The sequence below is a fragment of the Suricata suricatta genome, chromosome 4, assembly GCF_006229205.1.
Source record: "Suricata suricatta isolate VVHF042 chromosome 4, meerkat_22Aug2017_6uvM2_HiC, whole genome shotgun sequence".
Classification (NCBI taxonomy): domain Eukaryota; kingdom Metazoa; phylum Chordata; class Mammalia; order Carnivora; family Herpestidae; genus Suricata; species Suricata suricatta.
In genome coordinates this window covers 141,065,925-141,084,473 of record NC_043703.1, presented here as the reverse complement: position 1 = coordinate 141,084,473, position 18,549 = coordinate 141,065,925, and the positions used below count along the sequence as shown (strand labels likewise).

Below are 18,549 nucleotides of genomic sequence, written 5' to 3'. Positions count from 1 at the left end.
TTGCATGCTTTTATCCAAACAGAGTAGAGCTTGGTTGAAAGATCAGATGGGGTTTTTTTTAATGTTTATTTATTTTTGAGAGAGAGAGACAGTGAGAACCAGGGAGGGGCAGAGAGAAAGGAAGACAGAGAACCCGAAACAGGCTCCAGGTTCTGAGCTGTCAGCACACAGCCCCATGCGGGACTCAAACTCACAAACTGTGAGTTTATGACCTGAGTAGAAGTCGGACGCTTAACTGACTGAACCACCCCAGGGCCCCTTTAGTGTTTATTTTTGAGAGACACAGAGAGGCAGAGTGTGAGCAAGGAAGGGGCAGAGACAGAGAGAGACACAGAATCTACAGCAGGCTCCAGGCTCTGAGCGGTCAGCACAGAGCTCCACATGGAGCTCAAACTCACAAACTGTGAGATCATGACCTGAGCTGAAGTCAGACACTTAACTGACTGACCCCCATGTGTTCTTGAAAATTCAGCTATAATTCTGAACATCAAGTCAAATTACAAGCCCCCGGGGCAGAAGCAATCTGAAGCAGCGGTTCTGCAGCTCAAACAGCAGTGTGCCCCCAAATCTCCCAAGAAACTCATAAAATGTAGATGACTAGGCCCTGTTCCTCCGATTCTGAGGCAGTAGGTCTGAGGTGGGGTCTTGGGAAGTATACATTGTAATAAGCTCCCTAGACGATTCTGCGGTTGACAGGGGATGAACAAACAGATCCCATTTTGAGGAAGCACTGGTCTCAGAAGGTGTGCTTCTCAGAAAGGATCAGTGCTGAGGTCAGTGAATGCAGAGACAGAAAACGTCAGAACCACCCCAAAGCTTGCCCCAGGGTCTCGACCTTGGACTTGGCAGGCCCTCTGACAGTTTCAAGCTACCACACCAACTACAACCCAGCACCTCTACAGGCAGCAATGTCTGTCAGGCCACACCCAGCCAGCTCAGGGCTCCTGAACCTTTTATGTGCCTGAGGGCCATGGGAAACCCCTCCCAAAATATTGCTTATAAACTCCTAAGATAGGGGCACCTGTGTGGCTCAGTCCGTTAAGTGTCTGACTCTTGGTTTCAGCTCAGGTCATGTTCTCACAGTCATGAGCTCAAGCCCAATGCTGGGCTCTGCAGTGACAGTGCAGAGCCTGCTTGGGGTTCTCTTTCTCTCTCTGCCCCTGTCCTGTCCATGCATGCATGCATTCTCTCTCTCTCAAAAGACATTAACATTTTAAATGAATAAATAGATGCATAAAATAAAATGCATGGTAGTCCAAAGGAAACAAATTATTTTCAAATGTGGTTTTTCCAAAATTTTTTTTAAACATTTATTTATTTTTGAGAGACAGAGTGAGACAGTGCACAAATGGGGGAGGAGTAGAGAGAGAAGGAGACACAGAATCTGAAGCAGGCTCCAGGCTCTGAGCTGGCAGCACAGAGCCGGACGCGGGGCTCAGATCCACAAACCGTGAGATCATGACCTGAGCCGAAGTCGGACGCTTAACTGACTGAGCCACCCAGGCGCCCATCAAAATGTTTCTCAAAACTTAATATAGTAATCCCTGTATTTCTTTATTAATACTTTCAACAACAACATCCCATAGTACTCTAGAACTGCTGTTATTTCACGGTGGTAACAAGATGGAAAAAACGTCTCAAAATACCTGTTGCAATTGCCTGTATCGCTGTAAAGCTGGGGCCAGCCAGGAGAGCCAGCTCGGCCAGAGGGGTACTGGGCTTTGCTCTAGCACCACAGGAGAAGCTGCAGCCCTCTCTTATTAATTTATAAATTTTATTTAATTTTTAAGTAACCTCTATCCCCAATGTGGGGCTCAAACTGGAGTCGCATGCTTCAGGGACTGAGTCAGCCAGGCGCCTGCAACAGCCCTCTTTCCAATACCAGGAAGAACAATCACGAGGTGGTTCCCTTTTTTGTCACTGACAACTCCCTTTTTTTGTCATCACATGACAATTACCCCCCACCTGAGAACAGATAGTACTGGTCTGCTTAGTGAAACAGAACGAGCCCCAATTTTGATGTCTGAGTCCGGGGTTTGCAGCCTGGTTTTTCTCCATCTGTGCCCCCAGATACTGTCTCGGATCCTTTCCATCCTGTTCTGTGCCCCAGTCAGCCAGCCTCTGCCTGCTCCAGGAACACCACCCCTCTCTTGCCCCTCCGGCCCTTGGGGGTAACTGCTTCCTGCTGGTGCTGGTCCCTGAGGGGTTCTCGGTCCTCTGCTGGTGCCCTTTTCCCTGCCAATAGATCTTTAAAAAAATGTTTTTTCGTGTTTATTTTTGAGAGAGAGAGAGACAGAGCATGGGCAGGGGAGGGGCAGAGAGAGGGAGACCCAGGATCCCAAGCAGGCGCCAGGCTCTGAGCTGTCAGCAGAGCCCGATCCCCTGCCCACAGATCTTTAAAAAGCCCCTTCATTAAGGTCCCCTCAGATGTACTCTTTGTGTGCACCATCTGTTTCTTGCCAGAGCCCTCCCCAGCCAGGTGACTGTGCACAAGGTACCCTACCCATCTGAGCCTCCCAGTCCATGGAAGGGCAACCACCACATCCACCTCATCACAGAGGGGCTGCCAGGGTTCAGTGGGACGGTGTGTATACAGGATGTAGCAGGATGTCTGGCCTGTGGAAGCCAGGGGGAATCACCTTCCATCTTAGACCTAGGGACGAACTCCAAGGACAGGTTACTCCGCAGCCTGCTCTTGTGATCAGATCAAGAACAGCCCTTGTCCAGAATGGCCAGAACCGTGGTGGGGGAAGGGTCTTTTATGGTGATCCAGAGGGCTCAGAGGTCAAGCATCCACAGCCGGGGGACCTTTCCTCAGGGACAAAGGAGGAGGTCAGCTGACCCCAGGAAAGCCCTCTGGTTGGGGCATGACACCCTCTGCATGTCCTCTTCATTTCCCTCATCATCCTTCTCCCTTGGCAATAAATCCTCACACCTGACAGCACAAGAGCCTTCACAGAGGACGTCCCATCTGGTCTGTCCAACATTATGAAGCAGGCCTTACAACACTACTTACTTATTTTTGGGAAGACACCAAGTTCAGAGATATTAAGAGACGTGTCACAGTCATACATCCAGTAAGTATCAGAACCAGGCCTAGTTCTCAAGTTTTCTAAACGTCTCAATTTCTTGCCCAACAGAAAGACCTAAGAAAGCAGATATAAAGGATTCAATGACCCCTCCCCCCCCCAGCCAACAATCATCTGGGCTGAAAAGACAGGCCCTTCCCTAAAGAACAGATATGGCATGGAAGTCATCCACTTACTAGTCATTGAGATTTCAGGTTTCATTGTGTAGTTTAGTGAAAATAACTCCAGGAAAAGAAGGAAGATCAAAGAAAACATGGTTCAGTAAAAGTCAAAGGGCTGAAAGCTTAATCTCTTTATTTCACAAAATACAACATTTTCTTAACCTTCCTTTTAAAGGGACAAGCGAGCCAGCCTGGTGGTTTTGCCGCCCACACCTGTCCAGCATCCAGGAGGAAAATGCTAGTTTTCCTTGAATTAAACACAGAAATCACGGCCCACGTCTATTCTGACCAGAGACAGCCCAATGCTTTAGGTACTTACCCTCATATGTTACTTGTTTTGAATAAATCCTATCCGAAATTCAATTTAATGTCAGGTTTAATGGTTGTTGCAGACCAAGAGTTTGGAGTTCTCTCTTGTCCAGCAAGAGAGTGGACCCAGAATTGGATATAAGAGGAGCTAATATCCAGGAGGAGATAAGAGCCCTGAAGAGAGGTTTGTCTCGTATTTATTAAGGTCGCAAGATATCACCTATGTAGTGAACGTGAAGAAAACAAGATCTTACACCCATGGATGTGGAGAAAACAATCAGATAGTAATCATTAACTTGTGCGTGTAAGAAGCAAAGGGCCTGGGGGGGGGGGCAAGTGAAGTTTGTGATCAAAGTACATTGGCGTAACTTCCTATAGGTGATATAACAAGTGTCTTGTGATCCTATTACAATATCTCACTAACTAACCTCGCTCCCTGGTGGCGGTTTTCTGCCCTAAGCTTTTTTCTAACCCATTTATGTAAGTAGAACCTATTTCCCCACAATGGGTAATGTCAAATGATACTTCCTCTCCCTGTCAATGGGAGTTCCTGACTCTCCTTGAAAGCTCAGTGTGAACACCGTCTCTCCTCTCCCGAACCCTTGAAATGCTTCATGGCCATTAATTCCTACAATACACTTGAGACAAGACAGGTGTTATTAGCTGCGCCTCACAGATGAAGAGACCAGAGGCAGAAAGGTTAAACGGCTTGCCCAAGAATGATGCGAAACCAGTATCACAGCCAGGGCTGGAACCAATGAGGTCCCAGGTCAGGGTTTTTTCTACAGGGCTTGGAAGACTCTTTATGACCACAGAGCTTCTCCAGATTGTCTTTCTCTGTCCACCATAAACCAGCCAGGTCTCCACCCTCTGCATAAGACTCCCATCCCCACCTGCATAGACCCACCCACCACCTGGGGCTTCCTATGTAACTTAAACAGGTCCCACTCTGGCCAGAGAGAAAGCCCTGATTATACACTCTTGAGCTTTAATAGAGGAAAGCAAATCCATTCCAAATAAATTGAATCTGCTTTCACAGAGCACAAGGAACCTGTTCATAAAACAGTTGCTAACCATTAACTACAGTCCTGCTATTAAATGCTGTTAATAGCTGCTCCTCAAAACTGTGCCTCACCAGACTCGCTATACCTTTAATAGGCCAGAGGCTGTCAACGCAACACTGGGGGCCCAGCCATGGCACAGTCGGGGTGACATGTTTAAGTTAAACAGCTCTCTCGATTAGTTTCGGTGCTTTGGGCCCAGCGGGTCACCTCTCTTCAAGGGAAGCCAGTGTGGCCCGGAAGACTGCCAATGCTGCAGAGTGGCCTGGCTCTGCTCGGACCTGATCCTGCCTGTAATGTTACCCAGCCAGGACTTTTCCAGGGAAGCCCCAGGGCATCCCGGGGTGATTGGGTGCTTCCTGAGAAACACAGGACACTACTCCTCCAGCTCTTCTTCTCCGTTTCTTCTCATCCCCGTCTCCCTTGCAGTGCTAAGTGTTGGCTGTTTCTCTTCCCACCCTTCAAGTGCTCCCTGATGGCTCATTCGCACCCAGTCAGCCTCCACCCTGACGCCAGAGGTCCCAGACTCCACCAGACCACCTCCCGGGCACCCCATGGGGATGTCTCACACACCCGCAAACTCAGGCCACCTCATAGCCACCCCCAACCCCCATGGCATCCTTCTGCACCTGACTCCAATCAATACCATTTCCTCCTTCCACCCAGTTTCTCAGACCAAACCTTTGGCCTTTCTTGTCTTCTCAACCCTCACATCCATTGATGGGCTTCTTAACTCCACTTACAGACATCTCTGGCATCCATCCCCTTCCTCTCTCTCATTCCAAATACAAGCATTCCTTCTCAGTCTGGACTCCCACCAACACCCTCAAGGACAACTGGGTCCCCCTTTCTCCTCACTCCAATACGCCTCCTCTAAAACACCAGAGTAATCTTCCTAAAACAGAAATGACCATGAATTTCCCCTCCTGGAAACAAACTCCTCATCCCAGAGTATATATGGCCTTTTCCACTTGGGACCCAAACTCTACTGTCATCCAGTCACTCTCCCCAGCAGACCTGATATTCCAACTACTCTAGACCACCAAGCAGGTGTTGAGCGTTTGCTCCTGCTATTCCCACTGCCTAGAATGTTTTTTCCTTTACCCCTGACACTTGAAGCCCAGTTCCCTGGCCCCTTTAGAGCAAAACCCTGCAGCTTACTCTACACCTGCCTCCTTTCTGAGTCCTGATCACTACATCTTATAACGCTGCCATCTGCCCCAAGGTACCTCCTATCCCCACCCACTCGGAACAGTCCTTGAGAACAGGAACAAGGCTGAGGTTTATTCATACCTCTAGCATTTAATGCAGTGCCTGAACCAAATGGTTTCAATAAAATCTCGAGTAGGAACTGAATCACTACCTGGTAGTACTTAAGAATAATTTTGCTGGGGTGGAAAAGATTTGAAAAGACAATTCTGCAGGACGAAACATCTAGGATGAAGATTTTGTTCTTTCTTATTTTATCCCTATTGGGCAGAGATAGGAGCAGGAGGAATATGGCAAGACTCCGGCACCTCCTCCAGAACTCACGACGATGTCACGTTGATGGGGAGTGTCTCTGTTTTTGCCCAGATCCCCTTCCGCCAACACTTGACGTTCCTGAGAATAGAGACGAAAACTCAGCTGGGCGCAAATCTGCTCTTACGTTCCTAGTTCCTACTCTGTGTGAGGACACAAAGCAAATGCAAGACAGTGTCTCTGCCTCTACGGCTCTCCCTGGATCCCTGCAGAGTCTAGACACAGGCACAGACCAGAGAGGAAAAGAAGGTAAGATAGTCAATTTCTAGAACATTAGAGCTAGAAAACACCTCTGAGGCCAACTCCCCCAGCACTCCCCTGACCTGCCTCAGAGGCCCAGGTCCTAAGGTGGCAGAGAGGAGACTGAGGCAGCAGAATTCACAGAAACCCAAACCCTGGTCCTGCAAAACCAGAGCTCCTCTCTATCCAGCTCCCATTAGCAGCCTGGCACAGACTTCCACCAAACGAAAGGGATTCCACCAGGGCGAAAAAGTTGGAAGTTAACATCTATTCTAACTCTCTAGATCATTCAACCAGCTTATAGAATAGCTGAGAGTATGTTTACCCATCCAAATATATGATACAGAGGATACTGATTCCTGTGGGGATTGGTACACTTTAGATTGTCCTTTGGATCCTGCCAGACACCCCCACACCTTGAGACCTGAAGCCAGAAGAACACCTATGTCTCCTTGCCCACCCACCAGGGGTTCCTCAGCCTCTGGAGGGCAGCCCTCTCCTGCTTCTGGCTCAGACAGCAAGCATTCCTGTCTAAAGGGAAGAGAGTTGCTCCTAGTGTTGGGTGCCCATGCACCCTGGGCATCCAGGTCCTGCGGTGGCCCTGCCAAAGACCAGGCTCCAGCAGCCTGAGCTCCTAGTTCAACATCACTACCAGGTATCGCTTCCCAGAAATGGCTCTGCTCTAAATAAATGCAATGGGGGGGGGGGGGCAAGGGGAGAAGATGAGGGAGCTGGGAAGGAAGAACTAAGGATATTTTTGTAAAAAAACTATACAGCCAGGTCCTTCCAGAGAACAACTTTTCCTTTGTCTGTATCGATCTCCAGAATAAACAGGGGCAAGAAGAGAGCCATGAAAAACTGTTAGCGCAGTTAAAGAGATTCATTTCCTCCTTCGTTGCCGGCAGATTAAGCGCTCACACTTCCAGGCTGGCTATGCTTCAACTCAAGGAATGAAAAGTGGGGGCGAGGAAGGAGGCTGGAAACAAGCCCCAAAGCGACCTCTCCCTTCCAGATCAGCCCTGAAGACTGCCCTGCTCTGGACTCCCACAAAACCTGTAGTCCATGCATCTCTCCTGGTCCTTGATCATCCTCTCTTTTGTTTTATTATTTTAACCATTATTACATGGATGCTCTACCTCCCCAGGGCCTTGAGGGCAGAGATGAGGTCTGATGTTTTATACTCTGTCTTCAAGCCTCCCCCGCCCTCTCTCCTCACTCCACGGAAGGCTAAGATGATCACAGGAAAAGTACGATGAGTCAATCCCAATCCCTCCCTTCTATTTGACAGCTGTGTGAGCCCAGACAAGTCTTGACTCTCTCTGAGCTCCATTTGCTGCATCGGGAAAATAGGGAGAATACCTTGCAGGAAAGTGGTAAGAATGATACCAAAGGTAAAACAATCAGCTCAGTGTCTGGTAAATCCCAGGGGACAAGACACGGGCACCATTGGTAGAGGGCTGGGTGGGGGTAGGCAGGACCAGTCAGGGGCCAGGACAAGGGCCCTGGATGAGTGAATGCTGCTGCACCTTTCAGCCCCTTTAACACAGTAATGGCCCCTCCTGGGTCTCAGATTTACAGATCCGGTTCACTACACTGGATTTTAAAAACCGTGTGAATTGAAGCACCGTGAAATGAATCACACTCCAATTGCCCTGGGGAGCCTCCCGCTTTGAGAACGACTACAACAAACCCTCCTGCAAATCCTCCCTAGGTCCCCAACAAATCTTGGACATATAACAAACCTTCTCTGAGTGCCCAGGGAAAGAAGAACAGCAGGACCAAAGGCCAGAGGCCAACCTGGGTTTGAGCTCCAGCTTTGACACATTTGTGCCTTGTAACTTACCTAAATATCCCCCACAAACTGCCCAAAAACACAACCCAGGGGTAGGCAGTAGAGCACAATGACCAGAGCATAGGAATGCTCAACTCAAGGTTCCAATCCTTGCCCCAGCATCTCCCTAAGCCGTGTGACCTAGGGCGAGTGGCTCACCCTCTCGGAGCCCTGCTTAACCTTGTCTCGCTCCCACAGTTGGTATGTGGGAGAGATGAGTTCATTGCTGCCAGGTGCCTAACCCAGAGCAGGCCAGCACACAGCAGGTGCACCCTCCCCACGATCCCATTTCCCCTTTTCCATCAGTCTGGGGAGGTTCCGTTCTGTGTATGCTCTGTTCTGTGTAGCTGCTATTCATCCGCTCCTTGGCTAAGCTGTTTTTAGGCCACCCCAGGGGCCAAAGAGGCACTGGCAGAAGGAGATGAGGAAGAATTCATAACACCCTCCCCCGCCATAAAGAACCCAGGAGTCTGTCAGAAGGCAGAGGAGCGAGCTATGGCTTGGACAGTGGCCATTACTCACCTGCTCTGCCCCGGGGACTCGGAGAGTGGGGGCTGCTGAGGGGAGGGGGGTGGCCAGCCACCTTTAAGGGTTTCGGTTTGCTTGTGAAAGAGAAACAAGGGGCTTATTTATGTCACTCCAGCTGAGCAAGCAGGGAGGGGGCAGTGCGGGGAAGCCTTTAATTAGAGCTCTTCACCTCAGAAATGCTGACACGGGTTGGACAGCAGCTACATCTTGGCCAAAACATCGTCCTCCCAACGATCCCGCTGGAAAGATAAAACAGGCTGCAAATACTGTTCTCTGCAAAGAGCAGAGCACGAAGCAGCGGCCCGTGGGCTTGGCTGTAGGTTGGGTCCCCGCCACTGCCGTGGTCACCAGCGCTCAGCCGCCTGTCCCTGGCCCACCCCCAAGGCTGGGCCAACTCTCCAGAAACAGGAGAAATCAAGTCAGAGCGGGAAGCCTCAGGCCTATGGAAATCCAATTCCATGTACAGTGAAGCCAAGAATGGGGGAGGCTGGGAGGGGCCCTGGCGGCCCCTCACCTCACCCATGTCCCTCCTAAGGTGCTGGGACACCTGCCCCCGGCAACACCGGGGACACTGCACGACGGTGCAGAATCGTGGAGGCCCAGGCTCTCTGCACCACATCCCAGGCACACAGAGCGAGCCTTCTCCTCCAAAGTCCTCCTTCCAGAGGCTTTGGTGAAGGGCAGATACCACATTTGCTCAGGAGAACAGGGTGTCCAGCTGTCCCCAGATCTGTTGTGAAACCGGGCAGGGTGTCCAACTGTCCCCAGTGGCTCTGATACTGAGGCTGCTTTCTGTGCCTCAGTTTACCAGCTTCAAAGACACAGGAACCTATCCCTTCTGCAAAGGGAGTGCTTTGGAATCCACACCTACTCGTGCCATAAAACCAACCCTTCGTGTTGACACCTTGCTCTGCTTCCGGTACTGTCAGCTCCCTTCACTTTCACTGATATTTCGTGAAGTGGGGACGCCTCACCCCATTTTCAGACTAGGCCTGGGGCTCAGATGTGTTCAGCAACCTGCTCACTGTTCCCCTGTGGCTGAGCCAAATCCGGGCAGTGTGGATGTGTGCAGAAGTACTATTTGAATGAGCCACCACACTGGGGAGAGGCAGGCACAAAGGCTGAGGATGCCCCAGGTTCCCTCTTCCCTTCTGTGGGTCCAGATTCTCCCCATCTGCACCAGGAACAAAGCTCAGGAACCTCGACTGCTCACCTTGCCCCAGCGCTGCCCAGACAGGGACTCCAAGTCAGTCTCCAAACTGGAACCTCTCGTCATTACCACGGGGCCCCTCCTGCAGGTACCTATGTTATGGTTGCTTCTGGAGAAATAGAAGAAGGCTGCAGCCCAAGAAAGGTCTGAAACTGATGGCAAACTCGCTTTAAATAGTAAGAAGAGACAGGCACCTGGGTGGCTCAGTGGGCTAAGCGTCCAACTCTTGTTTCTCAGCTCAGGTCATAATCTCACAGTTTGTGAGTTTGAGCCCTACAACAGGCTCTGTGCTGTCAGCTTGAGATTCTCTCTCCCTTTCTCTCTGTCCCTTCCCTGCTTGTGCACACTCTCTCTATCAAAATAAATAAATAAATAAATAAATAAACAAACAAATAAATAAATAAATAAAATACTATAGGTGTAGAGTAACCCCTGCTCCTCTTGACCCCCGAGGATCCAATCTAGACACAGGGACAGAGCAGCTCACCACCAGCCCCTGGGAGCCCAGGACAGTGATGGGGCCCCTGGGTCTTAAAGATGACGCTGGATTATTCATAATAAAATGGAAACCATCCAATGTCCTCTGCTAATGAATATGGGTGAACAAAATGAAGTATATCCATACAAGAAAATACTATATGAAGTACTGATTCAGGCCACAGTGTGGATGGACCTTGAAGACACTATGTTAAGTGAAAGAAATCTGTCACAAAAGGCCACCTATTATATGACTCCATTTCCAGAATTCCATTCTGGAATGTCCAGAAGAGGCAAATCCCTAGCGACAGGAAGTAGATCCATGGTCGCCAGGGGCTGGGGGGGGGGGGGCACAGGGAGTGAATGCTCATGGGGACAGGGCTTCCTTTCTGGAAAAGAAGATGCTCTAAGATTATATTATGGTGATGGTCGTGCAACCCTGTGAAGATACTAACACTTCTAAGCTATGCCCTTTATGTGGGTGGATCTTATGGTATGTAAACTGTATCTCAACAGACTAATTTTTTTAAAAAATAAGATGCTAGAATAGTCCCCCTTTAGCTTCCTTTTGGGAGAGGGGTAGAGGGAAGATCAGTATCTCAGAAAGAACATTAAGCCTTCTTGTTGTCATTTACCGACCCAAGGCCACAGGAGGCAGGCCAGCAGGGGGTATTTGTCTAGAGAAAGCCTAGGCAGCCCGAATCTGCCCTATCACCCCACTCCTCACTGTCTGCCCCCTGGCTATGTCCTGAGCACTTTGCTGGTGTCTCTCCCTCATTCTTCATGATGGCCTTGACATACACGCTTTTACTGTCCCCATTTTAGAAACAAGGAAGTGGCCTCTCCGAGAGGTTAGGTACAATGCCTCACCTGAGGACAGGTGGACCCTGAGCGCTGGTGCTGGACCTGGATGCACGCAGTCCTCAGAGCCTCCCCTCTTCCCTCTGACCGGAGAGAGCACTGGAGGCGAGCCGGGGTCCTGCTAACTGCAGGAGCCGGGCCCGTGCTCCCTGCAGGCTGGCCCCCAGCAGTAAAAATTGAACTCGCAAGAGGAAGATGTCTTTTTCCTCCCAAGAGGCCTCGGGCAACAACGAGATGGATCTCCTTTTAAATGACTGTCCACCGTTGTGTGTGATAGCTCTTTGGTTTTATCTAATCCTCCTCAGTTCATATCACTGCTGTCATTTGTCTCCCCCATCCCAACGGGGTGATGAGCTGCCTTGCCTGGTGAGAAGCAGGCGCTGTGACAGGGAGGAGAGAGACCCGTCCATGCTGGCCCAAACCTGCGTAAAGAAAGGGGCTGGCGTAGTGAGCCAATCAACAGCAAAGCCACAGTCTTCCCTCCCTCCACCTACACATCCCCTCGGGGCTCCGCAAAGCATCCTGCAAGAACCCCTGGGAAGAAAGGTCCAAACCATAAGCCACAGCCTGAGTGAAGTCCCAGGATGGACACACATGCTAACCCCACGTTCAAGGCCTTCTGAACCCCAGGTTACCAAGGACTGCTCCACACACACACTCATTCACCGAGCACCTGCCAGGAATTCAATCGGAGCCCAGCACTTGTCCATGGTCTCTAAAGGAGCCCATAAGCAGACCTAGGGTTTGTGTGCTGTGTCCCAACGTTCCCCTGATGACAGAAGGAGGCTATAAGTGGCAACCCCATGCAGGCCTTACCCATGCTGTCCTGTCCTCAAAAACAGAGACGCTTATATAATACCCTGGGCCTCTATTAATTTTTTTAATGTTTATTTATTTTTGAGAGAGAGAGAGAGAGAGAGCATGCAAGCAGGAGAGGGGCAGAGAGAGAGAGAAAAACACAGAATCTGAAACAGGCTTCAGGCGCTGAGCCATCAGCACAGAATCCGACATGGGGCTCGAACCCACAAACCATGAGATCACAACCTAAGCCAATCAGATGCTTAACAGACTGAGTCACCCAGGTGACTGTTCAAAGGTCATCTTCTTCCACCTGCCCACTTTACAATGACCTTAAACAAGCTTGCAATTAGGCTCCCAAAGCCCTGTGATTCATCCGTTCTCCGGCAACCCGAGAAAACGCTCAGCAGTGATTTATCGAGTGTGCTCCAGGGAAGACGGCTGACAGCCCTGAGCCGGTGCAGCCAAAACAAGCCACACTGTGAGCCACACTTCTAATTTTAATTTGAAATCCTACATCCTGAGTTCTGAATATTTTTTTTCAGGTGCATCCTAATTCCAGAGTGTGGGCAAATGCCCAAATCACTGAGTGGGTAGGACAACCCGAACTCCTTTGTCCAATGGCAAAAACGCAGATTTGCAAGTGTGGGTGATGACTGAGGGTTGGAGAGTGTGCCAGGCCCTCCACAGGGCTGAGCACTGCCCCTGCAGAGGTGGTGCAGGTGGTCTCTATTAGCACAGAGATCTCACAACCTCCTTGGACTCAGAGACAAGCAGAGCCAGACTCAACCAAGGATGACCGTCATGAGTCTGAGTTCTCCCTGCACTTGACCTTCTGCAGCTATTTCTTGAACAAAGTCCAGAGGACACCAGAGCACAATGGAGAGCCAACAACACTGAGGGCAGCCTCTCAGATCTGAAACCCAGCATGGACAGCGGGGGTTAAGTGACATCCTTTCCCTCATTACAGACATCCTAGCTCCTTTCCTTGCCTGCCCAGGCAGAGTGGTCCACACAGCCGACCCCACGGTGGCAATGCTGGTCCCAGGGACCTGTCCACAGCTTCCCAGCTGCTACCTGGCTGCTTTCTCCCTTCCTGACCAGTTGTGTCAGGCCCTCCCTTCCTCTTTCCTCTGAATTCTGGGTATCTCTCCTGTTCCTTCTGGCCACGCAGCGGGTGTCTGGGCTCAGAGGCAGGACTGGCTATGTAACTGGCAGGGCCTACTGCAAAATGGAAACAGGAGTTCCTCGGATGGATGTGGTGCACGCGGTCTCTATTAGCTCAGATGGATGTCAAGAATGGCAATAGCAGAGCAGGGAACCAAGCAGGGCACCCTGTGTTCCCTCATGTCACATCCCAGAGGCCGGCTCTGGGGGCTGCCTAATGCAGGGGTCTGGACCAGAGGGGCCGATTCGCAACTCAGCAGAGATATCAGCCAGGTGATAGTGAGGGGCTATGGCGTGGGGACCACCCACACATTCGAGAAAGGAAAGAGCAAATCCAGAGGGGCCAGAAAGGGAGGTATGACAGAGACACAGGGAAGAACAAGTGAACCCAGGCAGAGACGGCATTTTGGGATGGAGTACTAAGACCTGGTCTTGAACGTGTGCTGTGCAGAGGGCATGGGGATGGTGGGGAGGGAGGAGCAGTGCTGGGCTCAGGCTGGAGGGAGCTTATTCCCCTACCTCCTTCCAGGCTCCTTCCTCCTCCTTGTTTCTCTCTTTTCTCTCCCTCTGCCTCTCTTCCTTTCTCCCCCCTTTCCTTCCCCCTCCCACTCTCTCTACCCCTTCTCTCTCCCTGTTACTTCTCTGCCTTTACTCTTCTCCCTCCCCCTCTCCCTTCTCTCTCCCCCTTCCCTCTCTTTCTCTCTTCCCCCTCCCTCTCTCCTCCCTCCTGTCCTCTCTCTCCCTCTCTCTCCCCTTCTCTTCCCCCTCCCACTCTCTCTACTCCTTCCTCCCCCCACCTGTCTCCCTCCTCCCTTTCTCCTCTCTCCCTCTTCCCCCCCCAACACCACAAATACATATCTACTCCCCTGGCCTATCTCCTCTCTGCCCTCCTCCTGCCCTGCTTTCTGCCCTCTTTTCCTTTCCGTTTCAAAGCCCCTTGGTTTCCCTGGGAAATTCTGCCTTCCTCTGCTTCTCCCTCACTAGACGCACAGACTTGAATTCTTAAGAGCTGAAAGAGACCAGGGAACACCTGGTCCCCCTACAAGCCCGACAGGTGTGTTCCTCCCATGGGAGCCTGCACCCCAGGGCACAGGAACAGCGGGCCTCAACCCTGAGCCCTCTAGATGGGGCAAGAGGGCGAGGGAAGGTGCACCCGAGGATACCACGCAGAGATGTGCGGGACAGGGTGACATGGGCCACCGGACTCTAGCCCAGTGTTCCTGCCACAACCGTGTTTCCTGTGCTGGGCTTGCAAACTGTCATAGAGCTTCTCTGAGCCCTGTGTTCTCCACACACAGTGATAAATGGGCTTTCACACCACAACAGCTAAGTGTTGTGTACATGGATGATGTGAGCAAGGAAAACACCCAAGTTCAGTGGCTCCGGCCACCTTTGCTGGGCAGCCCCCACCCCCAATTGCTTGCGCGATGGCATCAAGCGGCCACCCAGGAATAGCATCTGAGGGCGCCCGCGCTAACCAGCTGTAGGATCCTGGGCAAGCTGTTTAACCACGCTATGCTCCAGAGTCCTCGTCTGCCAAATGGGGATATTTATAAGACTCACTCCGTGGGGATTTTATGAGGTCTGAATAACATAAATAACTTTGCCCTGTGCCTGGCATATTATATGTGCTTAAAACATGTTAATTATAAAGATGGGGCTTAAAAATACACATGTTGTGTGCTGGCTGCATGCAGATGTTGGTTTAGGCACAGGAGACACGGTGGTCAAGAAAACTGACAGAGACTTCGCCCTTTGGGAGCCTGGATTCTAGGGAGAAGACAGACAAATTAAAGATTAAGTTGTCTGTGCTGTGGCAACAATAAACCAAATTTGGAGACTCCAAAGGAAGGGAGGCGCAGTATGTCAGGTGGAACTTTCCATTGCCACATGGGCCCTTGTGTCTTACCCTAGACTCCTTATCTTCCAGTATGTTAAATAAGCCCTAAGTGCTCTGCACATAATAGTAATCAATTGGGAGTCTGGGTGGCTCGGTCGGTTGAGTGGCCAACTTTGGCTCAGGTCATGATCTTACCATTCCCAAGATCTAGCCCCATGTCCAGAGCTGTCAGCTCAGAGCCTGGAGCCTGTTTCAGATTCTGTGTCTCTCTCTCTCTCTGCCCTTCCCCCACTCACACTCTCTCAAAAATAAATAAACATTAAAAAAAATTTTTTTTAAATAATCAGTCGGGGTTTACACTGCAAACAGACCGAATGGAGGCTGGTCTAATGGAGGTTTTCAGTTCACAGCATGCTGAGCAGAGAACACAGGAGAGCCAGCACTGGGTACACAGGTCAGCTCGGTGACCTTGGAGAAGTCCCTTGACCTTCCAAGTCTTAGCTTCATTTCTCAGATGAGGACGCTAACCAGGGACAGCTGCTGGGAGCAGTGACGGTATAAGGAGGGCTTGGCATGTGAGAGGGGCTCCACTGTCCCCACACATCTTGCACATGCAAATGTGTCTCATCCATCTTTGAGCCTTTACCCTCCACCCACCCAGAAGCTGTTCCATCCATAAAGGTTTGTTGACTGATCTGGAAACAATCAGAAACAATCTCTGGGGCCTGGAGACAGAGGCTTGCTTCCTGACAGGGTGCAAAATACGTGTCACAGTCGGGTGCCGCAGCTCCTTGGGAACAGAGGCACGTGTCAGGAAGAGGTTAGGCTGGACCCGGCCCAACCCTGAGAGTGACAGCGTGTTTACAAGAGCTATTAGGGGCTGCGGCTCCTCACATGCTTACGGGATGATTTACTCTGCCAGGACTGGCAGCCTGCCCCTTTTCCTTTCACTGTTGAATTGATTATTGAATCACAAATATCCCATTTGAATAACATGATTTAACTCCAAGTCAGGCAAGAATTTCAAAACCTATGGTAGGAAGGCTCCTCCCAGATGCTGGGTTCTGTGACTCTGTAAAGTTCCACACTTTCATGAGTGAGGGAAAGAATCCTTTCTAAAGCCCCCTACAAATAATTCCAACAGTCATGAGTTCTGCAAGACCAGGGACTCCTTCCGGCAGTGGACCAGGGAGTTCCCCATGCCTTGGAGCATGCCCGCACACACCTTCCATAAATGCTTATTGAATGAATTGACTGACCCATCCATCCACCTGGTCGGAAGTCGCTGAACTTGAGCTTCCTCAGGTGCATGGACTTGGAAGCCACGGTGTGTGGCGATCAGCTAGACGAGCTGGAGAAAGGAGCTGAACGGGAGCAGGGAGGGATGTGGGCTCCCCACATGCATCCAGAGTGCTGTCTTGCTCGAGGTTCCTACCTGTTGGGCACCCAGTGAGTGCCATGTAATGCTACCCTTCTAGCAGGCCTCCAAGGTCTATTTTGTTACGTTCTCTGTATGAACAAACAGCGACCTCGAGAAGCTCACTGACTACCCAGGAGCACGTAGCTCTGAAGTGGCCAGTGAGGATGCAAACCATGGTCTGTCTGCAGCTCCACGCTTTAGAACCAACTCTGCTCCGACAAACGCTCCCCCTCTCCTCTTAGCCCACCATCCCCTGATGACCCCCCTCTGTGAGAGGTGCACGGAGCAGTGAAAGAGGGAGGGGATGGTTCTGTAGAGACGACCCCTGAAGGATGAGGTCACCACATCATTATGAGATCAGCCCTGTAGAAGAACCAACACAGACACAAAAGAAGTACTAGAGGGGTGTGTGTGCGTGTGTGTGCATGCAGGTTCACAAATAAACACATACACAGATGTACAGGGGCCTCAAGAAACTCATAATCTCTTTGAGAAAACAGGAAACAATGAATAATGCAGTAATACTGCCTTACTGGTTTGTACAGTAAGAACCATATGTGGAGTAACTAAATGATTTGTCATCCAACTAGAACAAAGGAGGCACTGCTAGTAAGTATGCTGGGACACCAGATATAAGTGGGACCGGCCACATGACCCAGGACGTAAGGTCACCTGAGGTAGTTAGATAGTCAAGCTCCAACAAGCTTATGCAGAGCCAGCTTTCAAGGGTCCCATGTGAATGTGAATTCTGCACAGTGGCACCCTACTCGTTGTGGCAAGAGTACTAATGGTTACTGTTTATAATTATTATTTGTATTGTTATAGTAACAGTCTTTGTAATAACTGCAGCTTCTATGGGCTCAATATCCCAGGTACCATGCTGAGCTGTTGCAAACACCATCTCGTTTGATTCTTGCAATGATGAGGGGGTGGGCATCCTTAGACCCATTTCACAGATAGTAAAAGAGGGTACAAAGAGTTTAGGGTAAGTGACCTGCCCATAGCCACAAAAGTGAGTGCTCAAGAACTGTCTGAATTTAAAAGGCCTCCTCTTGATCACAAGCTGTGGGGTTCCTTGTTATTTATTTTCTCCTGTATTCCTCAAGGAGATTATGAAATCCAATACATATGCCCATCTCTCACCATCCACAGCTCGGCTCCTGGCATCTTGGGCGGGTTCCTTGTCTCCATGTTAACATCTGCTTCCCTCCTTAACATCTGTCCCCCTTTTCCCTTCAATTATCTCTGCAAATACTTTTTCATCCTCTCTAAATATTTCCTCATTTCCATTCCTGTTACAAACCTCCAAAGATGCCAGCTCATCTTGTCTGAGGTCTAAGAGTGCCTTTATGAAGGCAAGCAAAAGCCTAAGTTGGAAAAGAGACTTAAAAATAATCAACAGTTCTATCATCCGATAACAACATTGAGAGTGCCCAGAAGTCCCCTTCCACGATCCCCAGAAATCCTGATTTACCTCCTTATCTGTCTTTAATGAAACCAGCTTTCCCCGAAGTACCAGCAAACGTATGACCCTTCTCACCTCTGGGTTGCATCCCATAAAGGGCAGGACAGCTGCAGCGTGGCCTACCATCCACCACACGTGCCTTGCTGCTCAGTGAGAGGCTACAGTGCACTGGCCAAGGAACCTGATCAGGATTGATCGTGCGGGGTCCACAGGGGCCCTGGGTACGGGACAGACAGAGACGCTGGGCAGCCTGGAAGCAGCTGAGGACATCGCTAAGTCACAGCAGAAGTGACAACAGGGAGAAGTGAAGGGCCCGGAGGGGGCGGGGGGGGGGGTGGGAATCTGGAGGAACCTGGCTCCAGTGAGGGCCGCTGGGTCTGCGATGCAAAGGCTGGAGAAAGGCCAGGACCAATTAGGTGCGGCAGTCAGCAGGGACAGTGGCCCCAACACTGGCAGGGACAGGCCGGGCTCGGGAGGAGAAAGCTTGAACGGTACTGATCCTACTCGACAACTTGCCGAGCTCCAGCAAGGCTTTGGAAACAGTAATGAGGTTTGACACTATGAGTCGATC

At 50.6% G+C, this 18,549-nt stretch overlaps 1 protein-coding gene and 1 long non-coding RNA gene across 4 annotated transcripts in view; one reads left to right on the top strand and one right to left on the bottom strand.

Moving 5' to 3' along the window:
- The window catches only part of GALNT14 (polypeptide N-acetylgalactosaminyltransferase 14), a 208,002-nt gene that overhangs the window by 135,789 nt on the left and 53,664 nt on the right, over nt 1–18,549 (bottom strand). The gene's annotated exons all lie outside the window — the stretch shown is intronic.
- LOC115290193 lies at nt 10,788–13,343 on the top strand. Its single transcript, XR_003908009.1, has 2 exons — nt 10,788–10,920; nt 12,632–13,343. It is a non-coding gene; the product is annotated as an uncharacterized LOC115290193 (long non-coding RNA).